General features: G+C 35.8%; 1 long non-coding RNA gene across 1 annotated transcript; it reads right to left on the reverse strand.

The window, feature by feature from the left end:
• Positions 1–6437: 6437 nt before the first annotated feature.
• On the reverse strand, positions 6438–13796 carry LOC130012164 (uncharacterized). The gene is made up of 5 exons (XR_008787521.1): positions 13706–13796; positions 9592–9754; positions 8791–8933; positions 7643–7769; positions 6438–7319 (listed from the first exon to the last, which is right to left on the reverse strand). It is a non-coding gene; the product is annotated as an uncharacterized LOC130012164 (long non-coding RNA).
• Between the last annotated feature and the right edge of the window lie 1675 nt (positions 13797–15471).

Here is a 15471-nt window from a genome sequence, read left to right on the forward strand (position 1 = left end):
GTTAATTTATCTTTTATTGCATAGAAGTTTGTTTTGTTGGGGGTTTTTGTTTGGGGGGGGGGATTTTTTCCATTTTTAAAATATACATGCTGCACTTACTTGTTGTGTTGATACCTTACAGTATTATCTATAAAATATTATAGATAACGGTTGCAATCTGAGAATAATATATACGACAAGAAACACATATGCAAAGCAAATACTAATAATATTAAACGATTAAGACATGCGTCTAACCTGTCGCCAACACAATACCTGTTTTGTAAATATAGGACTAGGTCGGGTACTATCCTTTTTCCATTGAAGTTCATTGCGAAAGAGCAGATATCAGAATATTACTTGGCGTCTAATGTGTAGTGTGAATACCGACGTGAATTGCCTGTTTTCAATGTATAAGACCAGTTAGTACAGAACAAAATAGCAAATTAAACCTTATTTCATTTTATTTCGTGTTTTAACACGTCGCCCTATTGTGGGCCGTCAGCAATTTATCAAACCACCAAAACAACTAATTATTCAAAAAGGTGTATTCATATATAAAAGAAACTAAACGTTTTAAATGCTGTTTGTAAGCTATGTTCATTTGCGCCTTGTTCATTACTGTTTGTTTATTTGTCTGTTATTTATTATGTATATTAGATCTATATTTGTTACATTTCACAATTCTCCAAGTAAACTGCACTAATATATTTATACAATTTCTGAATATGGAAAGGACATTTGTAAGTTTTAATAACTTTTGTCTAATCCAATTGTATCATTAATTATTTTTACTGATGCAATAAAATATGTTTAAACTAAACTAGAGAGAGGGAGAAATGGGGTTTAACGTCCACTCGATACAAACTAGGTCATTTAGGGACTAACATATGGTTCAATTCTATTTCAATAATCCGCTTGCGCGTGGGGATCTTTCACAGTGGGGGGAAACCAAAGGACCCGGAGAAAACCCACGACGTTGGACAGGCGGCCCCACTCCTTACCACGTACAACCGGGGAGTCGAAATCACACCAGTTGACCCAATGGAAGACCTTATGATACAGCGCGCACGCGCTAACCTTTCGGCCATCCAAACCCCCTGTCGCCCTTCGAAAAGCGACGCACCACCATTTGCGCCGCGTTTGATAGACCATAATTTACACATTTACTCCCCTTTGAGGGAGACTAAATTACTATATGAAGAGTCCAGGGGAAAAACGATCTAAGTCCATTTTTTGTCTTTCGCAAAAAAAGGCAAAACAGACTTTTGGACGAGAATGCTTGACGCGAACAGAACAACGAGCGGCTTTAATTGCATCTTCAAAATGATGTTCAATACGAATCATAATTACCAGTACAACAACTGACTTCCACTTTTTCAGCCAAATTAAGGTCAAATAAAGGGTACGGTGGACGTATTTGTCCGGGAGACCATTTCAGAAGGGCCTTGGTTCGTTTTTACCTGAAATAGATTGTTAAACAGAAAGCTTATTGAATTTGCTACCAGATGGCGTCATTAACTGGGGTTCGTTGAAAAAGTGACTTAAATCGTGCTTCCCCGAGGCTCTTCATATTTTTTTTATAGGTGTAAATGAGTTTTAAGTGTGAGAATGACACCTATGATCGTATAATAGTGAGTTGACAAAATATTGAGCAAAAGACATAGAAATAATTATGTTTTGACTTTCTTAAAAAAAATATGAAATTGTAACTTTAAATCCCGATGATTTCGGATCGATTCGGTTTGACACATATCGGACCGTAATTGACCGGATTTTTACCCCTATTATAATTAAGTGTTCCGTTTTTTTTTATTTAACTTTGATTTAAGATAAAATATATGTTTATCAACATTGCCCCTAATTGGGCGAAAATTTGGTGTGAATTTTTTTATTTGGCTTTGATTTCGATAAGTTAGATTTTAGGGGCAATCAGACTGCTACGTCTCGTTAAAATTGACCTTCCATTGGCAAGGCATGTGATACATAATATTCCATGAAACCACGATTGGTTTGCCGATTTAGATGGCACTTTATAATTTTACGCACAATGTGAAATATGTACGAAGTTTGTGGTCCCTCTATTGGACTCTTCAGAGGTCACAATTTTTGTCCGATTCAGATAAAACCTAACAATGTTGTTAAGGACCCGAAGAGCGTGGATGAGTTCAATTTATAAACGTTTGAAATTATCCGTCAAAACTGTCGCGTCTATCGCGTTCACAGGGTTCTCGGGTACGCACAAAAGGCCACGGAGCGCTGACAATGGGTAGGGTTTGTTCTCTTATGACCTCAATGATTCACACCAAATCTGAAAAGAATATTCAAACCGTGGCGTCTATCGTAGTCACAAATGGCCACAGCAAGATAGACGTATAAAAGACGTCATCGGTTTTAATCCCTATAGCATATACATGTATAGTATTGCGAAAGGCGATGGGCGGAGTGTTGGAAATAGAATACTTTAAACCTTATTATTCACACAAAACCGGTTTACAAATACATGTATACGACCTTGAACACAAGTACATGTATACGCCATGTTTGTAATTTTCCACAAAAAAATGAACTACTTTTCCAAAAAGCTTCATTACAATTGTATACGTATAGGTCTTAGTAATGATCTATTTACGAAGTAATGCATAGATATATGCATAAATCAACTAACGCTTTGTAAAGGAAACATTTGTACAGTTTTTGTTTTCTCTTAATTCACGTTGACAATTTCAACACAATAATGAAATCCTTAAAGCCGTCTAGTTCTTTCATCGATATCCCTTCTCCTTGGTTAGTGAACTTTCATAACTTCGGGTTATTAAATAGCTATGGTTCAGGGGAAAATAAAATGGAATCTCTGAATTTCCGAAACAAAAGTAAATCTCTCTCTAATATGTAATTTTGTGGATGAAATATATAACAAAAAAAACCACGAGAATTAGCACATAGCTACGGAAGCTCAAATACGAAAGACGTTTTGTTTTTCGATTTCATATTTCTATTTTTAATTTTTTATTTTGAAAAATAATTTCTAAATTCTATTTTTAATTTTGTAAATTAATTTTTAATGTTGTAAATTAATTTTTAAAGTTGTAAATTAATTTTTGTTGTAAATGAATTTTTAATTTTGTAAATTAATTTTTAATTTTGTAAATGAATTTTTAATTTTGTAAATTAATTTTTAATTTTGTAAATATATTTTTAATTTTGTAAATTAATTTTTAATTTTATATTTTAATTTCCATTTTGTAAAATAATTGATAATTTTGTTTTTCTCGAGTACCATTCGGCAAACCTCGACTGATTCCTTGATCATCATCGTGTCATGTTGCTCGCCTGTACGGCGTAGCTTGATGTGCCTCTCCGCTATACGCCTGAGGTTGTGGTACGGTCGTAGGTTCACTGATTATAAACACGTGTCGCTTAACAAAAACAGTTCTTAAAAAGGCGTGTTAGTCGCAATTTTCTTTAAAGGCAGTGCGTTTGGACGGTGTGAAGCCGAGGTCAAATAAAAGTATTAAAATAGACGAGGTAGGCCGAATACATGTATAGACAAGCGTCTGTTATCAACGAAATGGGACCACTGAATAAAATAAAATGAAATGAAATGAGGTTTGACGTCCTATTGTTCTGCTGCGACTGAGCTAATGAAGACGGGCATACGCCATACAGTGTGCTATGAGGGGAAATTTTGCCCGGGCAGCGGCGATACGGTCTACTCTTGTGGGCTTTCGAGTTTTCATCGCATCCGAACGACTCAACAGCTGTCTTTGTTAGGGGAAACCTTGCCTGAAAATACCGATGACCATTCTCGGCCGACAGTGTCTTACTCGCATAGCCACCGTGGGTCCCATGGCGACAGGGAAATGAAGTGTGGTTTAACGTCCTATTGTTCTGCTTCGACTGGACTAATGAAAACGGACATATGCCGTACAGTGTACTATGAAGGAAATTTTATCCCGACAGCGACGCTACGGCCTAAACTTATATCGAATTCCAACTGCGAAGAGATCTTTGACGTGCACTCCAATGTGTACACGAGACCTCAATTTTTTGTCCCATCGCAACTACTACCAGTAAGTGAGAGAGAGAGAAAAATGGGGTTTAACGTCCACTTGACACAAACTAGGTCATTTCGGGACTAACTTACGGTTTAATTTTATTTCAATAATTCGCTTGCGCGTAGGAGTCTTTTGCAGTGGGAGGAAACCGGAGGACCTGGAGAAAACCCACGAGGTTGGACAAGATGTAAGTGAACCGGGGCGGTCTGATGGTTCTGAAAACAAATTTACAAAATTAGAAATTATTTTACAAAATTAGAAATTATTTTACAAAATCAAAAATTATTTTACAAAGTTAGAAATTATTTTACAAAATTAGAAATTATTTTACAAAATTGAAAATAAAAATTGAAAATTATTGTACAAAATTGAAAATTATTGTACAAAATTGAAAATTATTGTACAAAATTGAAAATTATTGTACAAAATTGAAAATTATTGTACAAAATTGAAAATTATTTTACAAAATCGAAAATTAAAAATATAAATTTGAATTACTTTTTTCAAAATTAAAAATACATAGCTACGTGATTTAATTTTTGGACCAGAGACAAGAAAAGTCTGGGATCAACGTTAGACCGGTAACACCCTTTGAGGTGCACATAGAGATCGGCCAGCTAGGCAACATGTCGTTTTATCAAAGGCCAGTGAATATGCTTAGGTGCGAGTCGATTAAAGTTTAAGAAAGGGTCTTTAGACTAGAAAATAATGCTATGCGAGACCTATTTAAAATGTGCCAAATCACGTAGGTCTATATATAATTCTGAATTATTGAGTAAATATTATGGCTGATTTCTTGTTAATAGCTACGTCGTATATTAGACATCATTCATATACATATCAATAAAAAAGCGGACAATGCTGTCTGTAGCTACAAGGGATATTGATATGTTGTTCAGATAGTACAGAATATATAACGAATCTTATACTAATCGAATGGCGATTTATCCCCAAATAACATATTCTACAGTCGATATATATCGCTTGATTCACAATATTTAAACATACATTTTGCAAGAGCTAAATCTGCCAATTGCAGGTCTTTCTTTAGGCCTGAAATGTTATCTAAATTATTAATTTTGGATCACATGTTCTTCTACGAGCCACAAATGGGATACGATTGATGGAAATATTATAAAGGCACATTTATATTATTTCGTTGAAAGAGAGAGAGAGAGAAAGAAATGGGGTTTAACGTCCACTCGACACAAACTAGGTCATTTCGGGACTAACATATGGTTTAATTTTATTTCAAAAATTCGCTTGTGCAAAGGGGTCTTTAGCAGTGGGAGTACCCGGAGAAAACCCACGAGGTTGGACAGACGACCCTACTCCTTGTTACGTACGACCGGGGATTCGAAACCACACCAGTCGACTCAATGACAGACTTTATGATACAGCGCGCGCACGCTAACCATTCAGCCATCCACCCCCTATTTCGTTGAAGCCTTTTTCTAATACTTACATGGGTTATTCAGGAACCACGGTGGGTAAGTGGATGAGACGCTGGTGTTCGATCCCTGCATTGGCCGAGAAAGCTCATCGGGATTTTCCGACGTGGTTTCTGGTACAGGACGGAGGGTCTAACAAGGACAGCTGTCTCGTCATTGGGACGAGACGAAAACCCGAGGTCCTGTGTGCACATCGGCGTGCACATGAAAGGTCCCTTGGTAGTTAGAATTCGTAATATAAGAGTGGGTCATAGTGCCGCTTCCCACTTCCAAAAGTAATCATTATACATTAATAATCAATATTTTAACAGTGATTGAGAAATTAAACAGTTGCAAATTGAATACTCATCATCAAAATTGAATGGTCAGCTTTAAATTGGACAAAAGTACTAATTAGATGATTTGGGGTCATTTTAAATGATTTCAACGAAGTTTTAAAGAAAGATTTGATTTTAAACGAATGTGGAAACAATAGTGCTAGATACACACGAGTAAATGATAACCGGCTAACAGTGTATTGGCAACCAACACAAGGGAGATAACTCCCAATTTTAAAATCAAAGACAAGTACCCCTCTCTCTTATTGTGTGTGTGTGTGTGGATGTAGTCATCAATATGGATCTATTTCGGACCGAGAATAGCTTCTAAAAGTATTTAGCAGTTTTGGATTTACATGGTTATAGACATCCAATATAATCTAGTATAATTATTTAATAAGCTGTACTTATGTTTGTATCTTAATCAGTGGATTCCTGCGCTAACTTCCCTTCAAGGCTTGTTGACAAAAGCTCAAGATAACGTGAAAAGACAATACTTTGGAGATGTTAAGTTACCCAGAGAATAACAGCCCCATACATGCAAATTACAATACGAAGGAAAACTACTATCACAATTATAAGAAAATAGACAAATTTATTTCTACAATTTAATTTTTAAAATGTACCAGAACATGATCACCGACCTTAAGGCCAAAAATATATTTTGTCATCATAAATTACAATACAAAAATAGTTAACACATGCGTAAAATTATTAGAAATAAACACGTTTTAAATAAAAAAAAACCAATCAAATGTCCACCAATCTAAGAAAAATAAACTGCGCAGTCTTAAAAGAGTTATTCCGTTCAGATGAACATCATCTACTCTTTGATCATGCCAGCTTCATAGAGAATAGAAATACCCAGTGACATTATATTATTTAAAATATAAGTATAGACAGTATAAGCAAGAAGATCAAAGGGAGAAACAGAAGAGTAGGAATAGAAACAGTCAATGGCTAATTAACGTATTACATATCACAAGATAGCATTGGGGAATATAGGAAAGGAAACATTCACTGGAAGAGATGAACGTATGTACATTTTACAAGATAGAATTAGAGTATATAAACAGTCCCTAGACTAGATCCGCGTATTACATAATTACAAAATATACTTAGAGAATGTAAGAAAAAACAATAGTCAGTAGAAGAGATGGACTTATTAAATTTTACAATATATAATTATAGAATGTAAGAATAGAAAAAGTCACGGAATGGATGGACGTATTAAATATTACAAGATATAATTAGAGAATATAATTAAGGAAGAAGAGAAACAGCCAGTAGAAGAGATGGACGTATTATATATTACAAGATATAATTAGAGAATATAATTAAGAAGGAGAGAAACAGTCAGTAGAAGAGATGTATAAACTACAGACATAGCTCCACATTCATCAGGTTTAATTTCTTCTAACGCTGCAAAGTATATATCTTTGGTCCTCGGCTTCGCAGTACATCCAGTCAATGCGGCATTGGACGGTATACACTCCAAGAAATATTTGGCAACCCTGAAACAAAGTTTAGCTAAGATTTTATTGTGAATGTCTTATTTCGACAAGAACCTAATATAATGTTAGATGCAATGTTCGTTACACATGTACTATTTAGGAATGGGCTATGTCTACTGTTTATTTGCAAAAAGGTGTTTTGAATGCAATTCCCTTGATTGTACATGATGGTGATAATACTTCTAGGGTTGCAAAGCTTTGCTGTTTCAAAACACAGAGGAACAACAACGTAATACGACGCTTAATACATAAATTTATTGTTAATTCTCGTGTAAGTTTTATGTTTGGATATTAAGATTGGTATTTATAAGAAAGATACTTACCCGCAGTAATAAGTCTTTAACATAGCAAAGCTGGCTGTGGGTGTTGGCATGGTAAGGTTCGCTGCAGTTCCTTTAGGTGCTGCACATGTGTTTATACTGGCGACATCCACACATGCTACATCGAAGTCTGAAGAAGATAAGATAGCATTGTTTTGAAGTTCGCCGACTGTTCTAAGTGAGAAAATTTTAACAATGGAACTGTTAACAATAGGTTACGTGATTCGATTCGCTACCTGATAGGAACTTGACTTCTTCACACGACAAGTAACAAATTAAGTAGATTTCCCTCAGACTGACATACTCTACACTACTTACAATTATATGGTCTATTTATCACTATTTATTTTGGAACCGATTCTTCTTTAAATATTAAGTTTCTAGGCAATGAAACATGACCCCTGACTACTTTATAAATGTAAATAGGTTGTTTAATAGTTTAAAATCCTTGAGTGACATTTAGCGATTGAACACATTGAAAGCACAACACAGTTTATATGGAACTACAATCACTGGTTTATAGGCATAGCACGACGTTTCGACAAGTATTCTCTTATCGTTATCAAGCACAAATGATAATTAGTTAAACAAAAAGGTGATATTTATAGTAAAACAAAAAAGAAGCCATAGACATATGCTTTTATAATACAAGATAATAGTTAAATTGATGAAAGGGTAATTAAAACTTAAATAATAGTTTAATTGATAGGGGTTAACAATAATCAGGTGGTAACAAAGACATAAATGTAATATAGACAAAATAAACACAATTGTGAAGCCCTATTAATAAGAAAGGTGTAATAATAGATACATTTACTATAAATATCACCTTTTAGTTTAACTAATTATATTGTTTACGATATCACCTTAGGTGGAAGTGGACGTAAAACTCCAGAAACGAACGAACGAACTTAACTAATTATCATTTGAGCTTGATAACGATAAGAGAATACTTGTCGAAACGTCGTGCTATGCCTATAAACCAGTGATTGTATTTCCATATAAACCGTGTTGTGTTTTTTTGTTTAATAGTTGCAGTCATTAATAATTTGCAAACAAGGAAAGTAAATAGCGAATGGACTGACAAATGCGACAACAATTTACGAACGTGCATCTTTATTTATTGCAATAAGAAAAACAGGGAAACTTACCATTGATTTGGTTGCATATTGTATCAAAAGCCTCAGCATATTCACCACTGCCAGCTACTAGTTTCATTGTGTCCACATTCCCACAAGCACGGTATGCGTTTACAACACATATAATGAGAGTTCTGTAGAGTGCTCTATTTTCTCTGTAAAAATACAACAAACGATAATCACAATTCAGGGAAGTTTACTGGCTATCTTTTCAACTCCAACATATGGTCACATGTACAATGCCAGGAGGATTTTGTTCGGACGACCATTGTTAACATCAAGGAATCTTTTCAGTTCTGATCAATATGAACCAAGGTTGACGTCAGTTTACTCACACCACTCAACGACTTTACTTGTCGGTCGAACGTGGAAACCACGCCTTAACGGTTCGATAAAAATTGTGCCGTTTATGCATGACTGACAAAACGTCCGGCTCGATTTGATTGCTATGTGCAGAATATTGCTAACAAAAAGTGAGTCGTGGTGGCTCAGTGAGTAAGGTATCGGGTTCGATATCGGTGTTGGACATTGGACATTGCATGGCGTATGCCCGTCTTCACTATCCCAATCGGTGCAGACAAGTGGGACGTTAAACCCTATTTCGTTTCATTTATTTTGTTATTTTGATTTCGGCTTCTTCAGTGAAATCTTTGTAGAAAAACTACAAATTAGTTCAATATTGTGATCTAACTGGTATTAAGGGTAGAGATTGATAGACATAGCACAAGACTGTCGACGTATATCATTGTTATCTAGTTTTGTTTTTATTTTGTCAAAAAGTGTAAACAAGTCCTACAGACTTGAAATACTTACCCACACCAGGGTGTTATATCAGTTGTCAAAGCTCCGACTACCGCAGCGTAATTTAAAATTGCACCACCAGTTCGGTTTAGAGGGGCATTGCAAGCCATCACTGCGTTATCATAGGTAGTACAGCCAGTCGGATTAATTTGACCATTGACAAGGCAGCCTGAAACTAAATAATTTATTTAATGAAAACAGAACCAACTAAAACGTGGAACGATTCCAATGTCCGACGCTATGCAAAAATTATATATAATATGCTGAAGCCCAATCTGGATTCCCCTGTCCTGGTTTGCACTGGACCATGTCAGTCATATGCGGCAATTATCCTACTAATCACCGACAAGAACGTTTGTCAATAGCACCCACAATATTGCTAAATCTGACCGAAAAGGAAAGATGTGTTACAGATAATAATGCATATTCTGCAAACATTTACGAATTTTAAAGGAGTTAAATCTCTAATTCAATATTTTCCATGATGCTAGAAATAAAAAATACGAATTTGAACTGAATATTGGTCCATTTCAATCGATGTTGATGTTGGTATTTTGTAGTGAAAATATGGGATCCTAATATCCAATATTTAAAGACACAATGGACAATTTAAAATCAGTAGACGAGTCGTGTACGCTGTGGTTCGGGTGCAATTTATCATCAACAACGACAACATATCCTATTAGGCAATACGTAAGTTATTAGTAATGGCTGATTGATAAACAACAGAATAATAATTTAAAAAACGTGTAAAATGGAATACGCAGACGTAACAGACTTTCCTTGAAATTGGACTGTTCGTGTATCTCACCGAGACTAATTTATTAGAAATTACAATGAATATTTGAAAAATTGAATATAAAACACTTTATATACATTCCTTATTACATTAATGTGTGGGGATCACGTGGCTAAGTGGGATAGACGCTTGCTCGCTAGCCTGGAGGTCGGGTGTTCGATCCCTGCATTGGCCTAGAAAGTTCATCCAGATTTTCCGGCGTGGTTCCCCCTTGTCAGTGATGCAGGACGGAGGGCCTGACAAGGACAGCTGTCTAGTCCTTCGGGTGAGACGAAAAACCGAGGTCCCGTGTATACATTGGAATGGTATACATTGGAATGCACGTAAAAGATCCCTTGGCAGTTGGAATTTGATATAAGAGTAGGCGATAGTGCCGCTGCCCGGGCAAAATTTCCCTCATAGCACACTGTATGGTGTATGTCCGTCTTCATTAGCCCAGTATAGGAGCAGAACAGTCGGACGTTAAACCCCATTTCATTTCATTTCATTCCATTAATGTGTGCTTTTAGACCCATTTCAGATTCCGAAGAATAGAGCCCTTTAAATGATTTTATACAGAAAATTATCGATGGTTGATATTTTGACAAAACGGTCCTGTGGTAGTTTGTCAATAATGCCCAAAGTATTGTCGGGATTTGATTTTCGACCAATTGACCAATAGATGCATACACCTTTGATATAACAAAAATCTGTCGTTTTTTTTATTTTTCAACTTTTCCTATAAGAGTGTGTTGATATTGATTTCTTTCACGAGAATTGACAATGACCAATAACAATCATAATATGGCATAAAATTTATGTCAACTAACTGCTTTTCGACAAGATAACGATCGGCGAACAATTATATAGGCAATACGAGATATCTTCTACCGGGGCGCTCAGAAAGTGTTATAGCCAGAATTTGGTCGACATTCATTGTAGAGTGGGGTTGTGCATGATGCCCTAGATTTGGAACTGGCCCCCTTATTCGCAGCTTCTAGATCCGCTACTGATAATATTTGATAACGATAAAAACATAGAAAGACATGAAATGTGATAAAAACATCATAAAAATATAATACAATTTGATAAAAACATCATAAAAATCATAAAATGTTTCTAGAAGCCTTTATAAAAATACAAATTTTTGACAAAAATCTGTGCATCGTCCCTGCATTTATTTTAAATGCCATTCATTAAATATTCGTTTATCGTTTTTAATAAAACTACATTTACAATTTTTCGACCAAAATTAGATGTCAAGATAATTTAATTTCAGAGTTTTCTCCTAACTTGGATAATATATGGACAGAAAAAAACCCAAAAACACGCGGAATATAACACATTCGTCGCAATGCGTTAATTTTGTTCTTAGGTTTTTAATTTCCGTCATATACTATTGATAATTCGCCTAATAAAGAAATGACGTATTTATTTATTACAATCGTTGTATCAAAATTAAATATCTAGATAATTAAATTGATCTCGGTGGTTTTCTGCTATTTTTAGCCCAGAATAGTAAATAATAATTAGTATTTCATTAGCGTACATTTATTAACACTGATATGCGAATATTTAATGAATTAATTGAATAGAAGACACGTCTGTAATAAATGGCATTTAAAAAAGAAGCCTTCTCGTATTATCAGCATTTATTCTATTCGTTATAAATTCTCCGACAATTCAAATTTTAGCGCAGAATGAAAATAAAGAAATAAAGAAATCTCGATCATCGGGTCGTATTATTCCTTTTTTTTTGGCGTTCGCCATTCGTCGATTTTGGGAGAATAACAGCCACCGCCTTTTAATTGTCCCTTGCTTTCTTCGAAAGGCGGGGGACAAAAAAATAAAGTTATTAGGGACTTGACCCGCCGATTTTGAATTACAGCTTTTTTGGATACAGCGAAAGTCAGACTGCGTTGAGTTTTGCAGTCAAATGCGTTATACCTTTCTATGGTCTGTTGAATATAATGTGTATGAGAGCACTGGAATAGCTATAGATCGAGAACGGAAAATCATGGGAAAATGAAAATCGATAGGCTTTATTCCCCCGTGGCCCAAATGCATGGCGACAGGTTTTGAAAACAAATCTTGAAAAAGTCTGGGCGTTTACAAGGTATACGGGAAAAGAGGAATACCACCATAGCGGAAAGCCAGGGAACACTTCAAATCAAAAATGTTCATTCTCTAGTGGCAACAATGCCTTAAGTAAATCTAGCTTCTATAGCGTTCATCAATCGGGATTCTCCTCTCATTGCCTAAATGCTTCATATCAGATTTGAATGATAGCCAAGCAAAGTGTGGAAATACGCCTACACATCTCTAAAGAAGATTATGCGAAAGGAGAACTTGGCTGTTGGCTAAATCTAATCTTTATCGTTTTCACACGCTTTTCTGGGAAGATAATATATATATCTGTAACAGAAAATCTTACATTGCTGAAAATCAACAGAGTATAAAAATCGGGAGTATAAAAATACTGAAATTCTCAAGACAATTTACACAGGATGGCAAGACTCCGAGAATATTAATTTGAATTCTCAAGATCGTTAACACAGAATGGGAGAATCCTTAGAAAATTATTAAGGCATCTTGAAAACATTAAATTGGAATCTCGAGAAAGTATCATAGGACCACAGCATCTCGAGGTCTTGTACAAAATTTTGCGTAACCCTATTCGCTTCGGTAGCAAATAGGTAATTAAAGATATCCCAGGCGATAATTGAAAAATAAATAGAAAAATTAAATTTAAAATCGCACGTATAAATAGTTTTCCAGCGTCTGAAATCAATATCACTTAAAGGCTCAATACCACTCTTGTTGTAACTGAATAATATGTCCCAATCTTTATGCTGGTCAACAATTTGTACTATTTTAGAATATTTCAATTAATTGATGATACAAATTTCATCTTAACACACCTTATTTAAAAAATTTGAAAAATTCAACCTAATGGTTTGAAACGTCTAACGTAAACCTTTTCAAATGAAACTTCGATTTAAAAATATTTTCGAACCCTCTGGACAAGTAAAATAGGATGTAATGGATAATTTACACAACAGGTAGGACACTTAAACATCTAGTACTTAGATAGAGATATTTTAAATTTTCTGGAGCTTTCAAGCCAGCAAGAGTGTTATTGTCCCTTTAAATGAAAACAGTATCCCATGCTGGCAAAGTCAATAAATTGAAATTAAAGTACATAATTAACTGACGATTGAAAATTCAAAGTTTGAATAAAATCTTTACCGCCCAATGAAAATGAAATTAAAAATTCATGTCAAAATCTGAAAATTGAAATTAAAGCATAAGTATTAGGAACAATAATATGGAACTGAAACAACTTACAGGCCACGGCTGCTACGAAGACAATTTGTAGAAACATCGTTGCGCAATAAATAGTATTTAACAGAGTAGGTTCTTCACTTCAACAGATTTGCAAGCCGAATAGCTCAGATCACCACGAGCCCGATATATATACGATGATGATGTATTGATGAAAAGGTGACTTTAAAGGGAAATTTCGTTTAAAATTATTCCCCACAGATTTACAAATGAAATGAAATGGAATGGGGTTGAACGTCCTACTGGGCTAAGGAAGACGGGCATATGCCATACAGTGTGCTATGAGGGAAATTTTGCCCAGACAGCGGCACTATGTCCTACTCTTATATCGAATTCTAACTACCAAGGGATCTTTCATGTGCACGCCAATGTGCACACGGGACCTCGGTTTTTCGTATCATCCTGAATGACTAGACAGCTGTCCTTGTTAGACCCTTCGCCCTGTACCACTGACAAGGGGAAACCACGTCGGAAAATCCCGACGAACTTTCTCGGCCAATGCAGGGATCGAACACCCGACCTCCAGGCTAGCGAGCCAGCGCCTTACCCACTTAGCAACCGTGACCCCCCACAGATTTACAGATTGTGAGAATGCAAGGTAATATTCAAATGGAATCCAGGTTGTACGTGACAAGGAGTAGGGTCGCCCATCCAACCTCGTGGGTTTTCTAGGGGTCCTCCGGTTTCCTCCCACTGCTAAAGACCCCTACGCGCAAGCGAATTATTGAAATAAAATTAAACCATATGTTGGTCCCGAAATGACCTAGTTTGTGTCGAGTGGACGTTAAACCCCATTTCTCTCTCTCTCTAATATTCAAATGTCTCCTACTGTTCTTCACGCCCCCTCTTAGGAAAACAGAAACACAATATCGAATTCGTGTGAATGTTTATTCGCATACACATTTAATACGTTTAAGAAATGAAATGAAATGAAATGAAATGGTGTTTACCGTCCTACTGTTCTGCTCCTACTGGGCTAATGAAGACAGGCATACGCCATGAAGTGTGCTATGAGGGGAATTTTGCCCGGCGACGACACAACGGTCTACTCTTATATCGAAATTCTAGTGTCAAGGGATCTTTTATGTGCATGCCAATGTGTACAAAGGACCTTAGGTTTTCGTACCATCCGAACGACTGTATGTAGTCCCTTACAAGGCCCTCTGTCCTAACCACTGAGAAGGGAAAATCACACCGGAAATTCCCTATTAATAAAAATCAAATATCGACATATTTTCGGTGTCGAATCCCTTTATACTATTTAACCTCAAAAATATATCCAAGAGAGATTAACTCGCTCCGCCTAGTAGCCTACACAAAAAGCGTTGGTAGGACATTTTCCAATGAATTCATCGCCATGACTACATAATAACAAACACAAAAATTGCACAAGAAATTGACAGAGAATTTATTTTGGGGTATATTTATATATTTTTGAAGAGTGGTCCCGACTCTTGTGGGAGGCGGAATGGTCATCGCGCGGCGCTGTATCATAAGGTCTGTCATTGAGTCAACTGGCGTGGTGTCGAATCCTCGATTGAACATGACAAGGAGTAGGGTCGCCTGTCCTACCTCGTGTGTTTTTTCCAGGTCCTCCGGTTTCCTCCCACTGCTAAAAACCGCTCGAAAGGCGACGTGTTAAAACACGAAATAAAATGAAATAAGGTTAAACTTGTTATTTTGTTCTGTACATTGAAAATAGGCACTTCATGTCGATATTCACACTACACCATAGACTATTAAAAAACCTGTTTACTAACACATTTATA

Source organism: Patella vulgata, chromosome 3 (genome assembly GCF_932274485.2).
Source record: "Patella vulgata chromosome 3, xgPatVulg1.2, whole genome shotgun sequence".
In the NCBI taxonomy this organism is placed as follows: Eukaryota; Metazoa; Mollusca; class Gastropoda; family Patellidae; genus Patella; species Patella vulgata.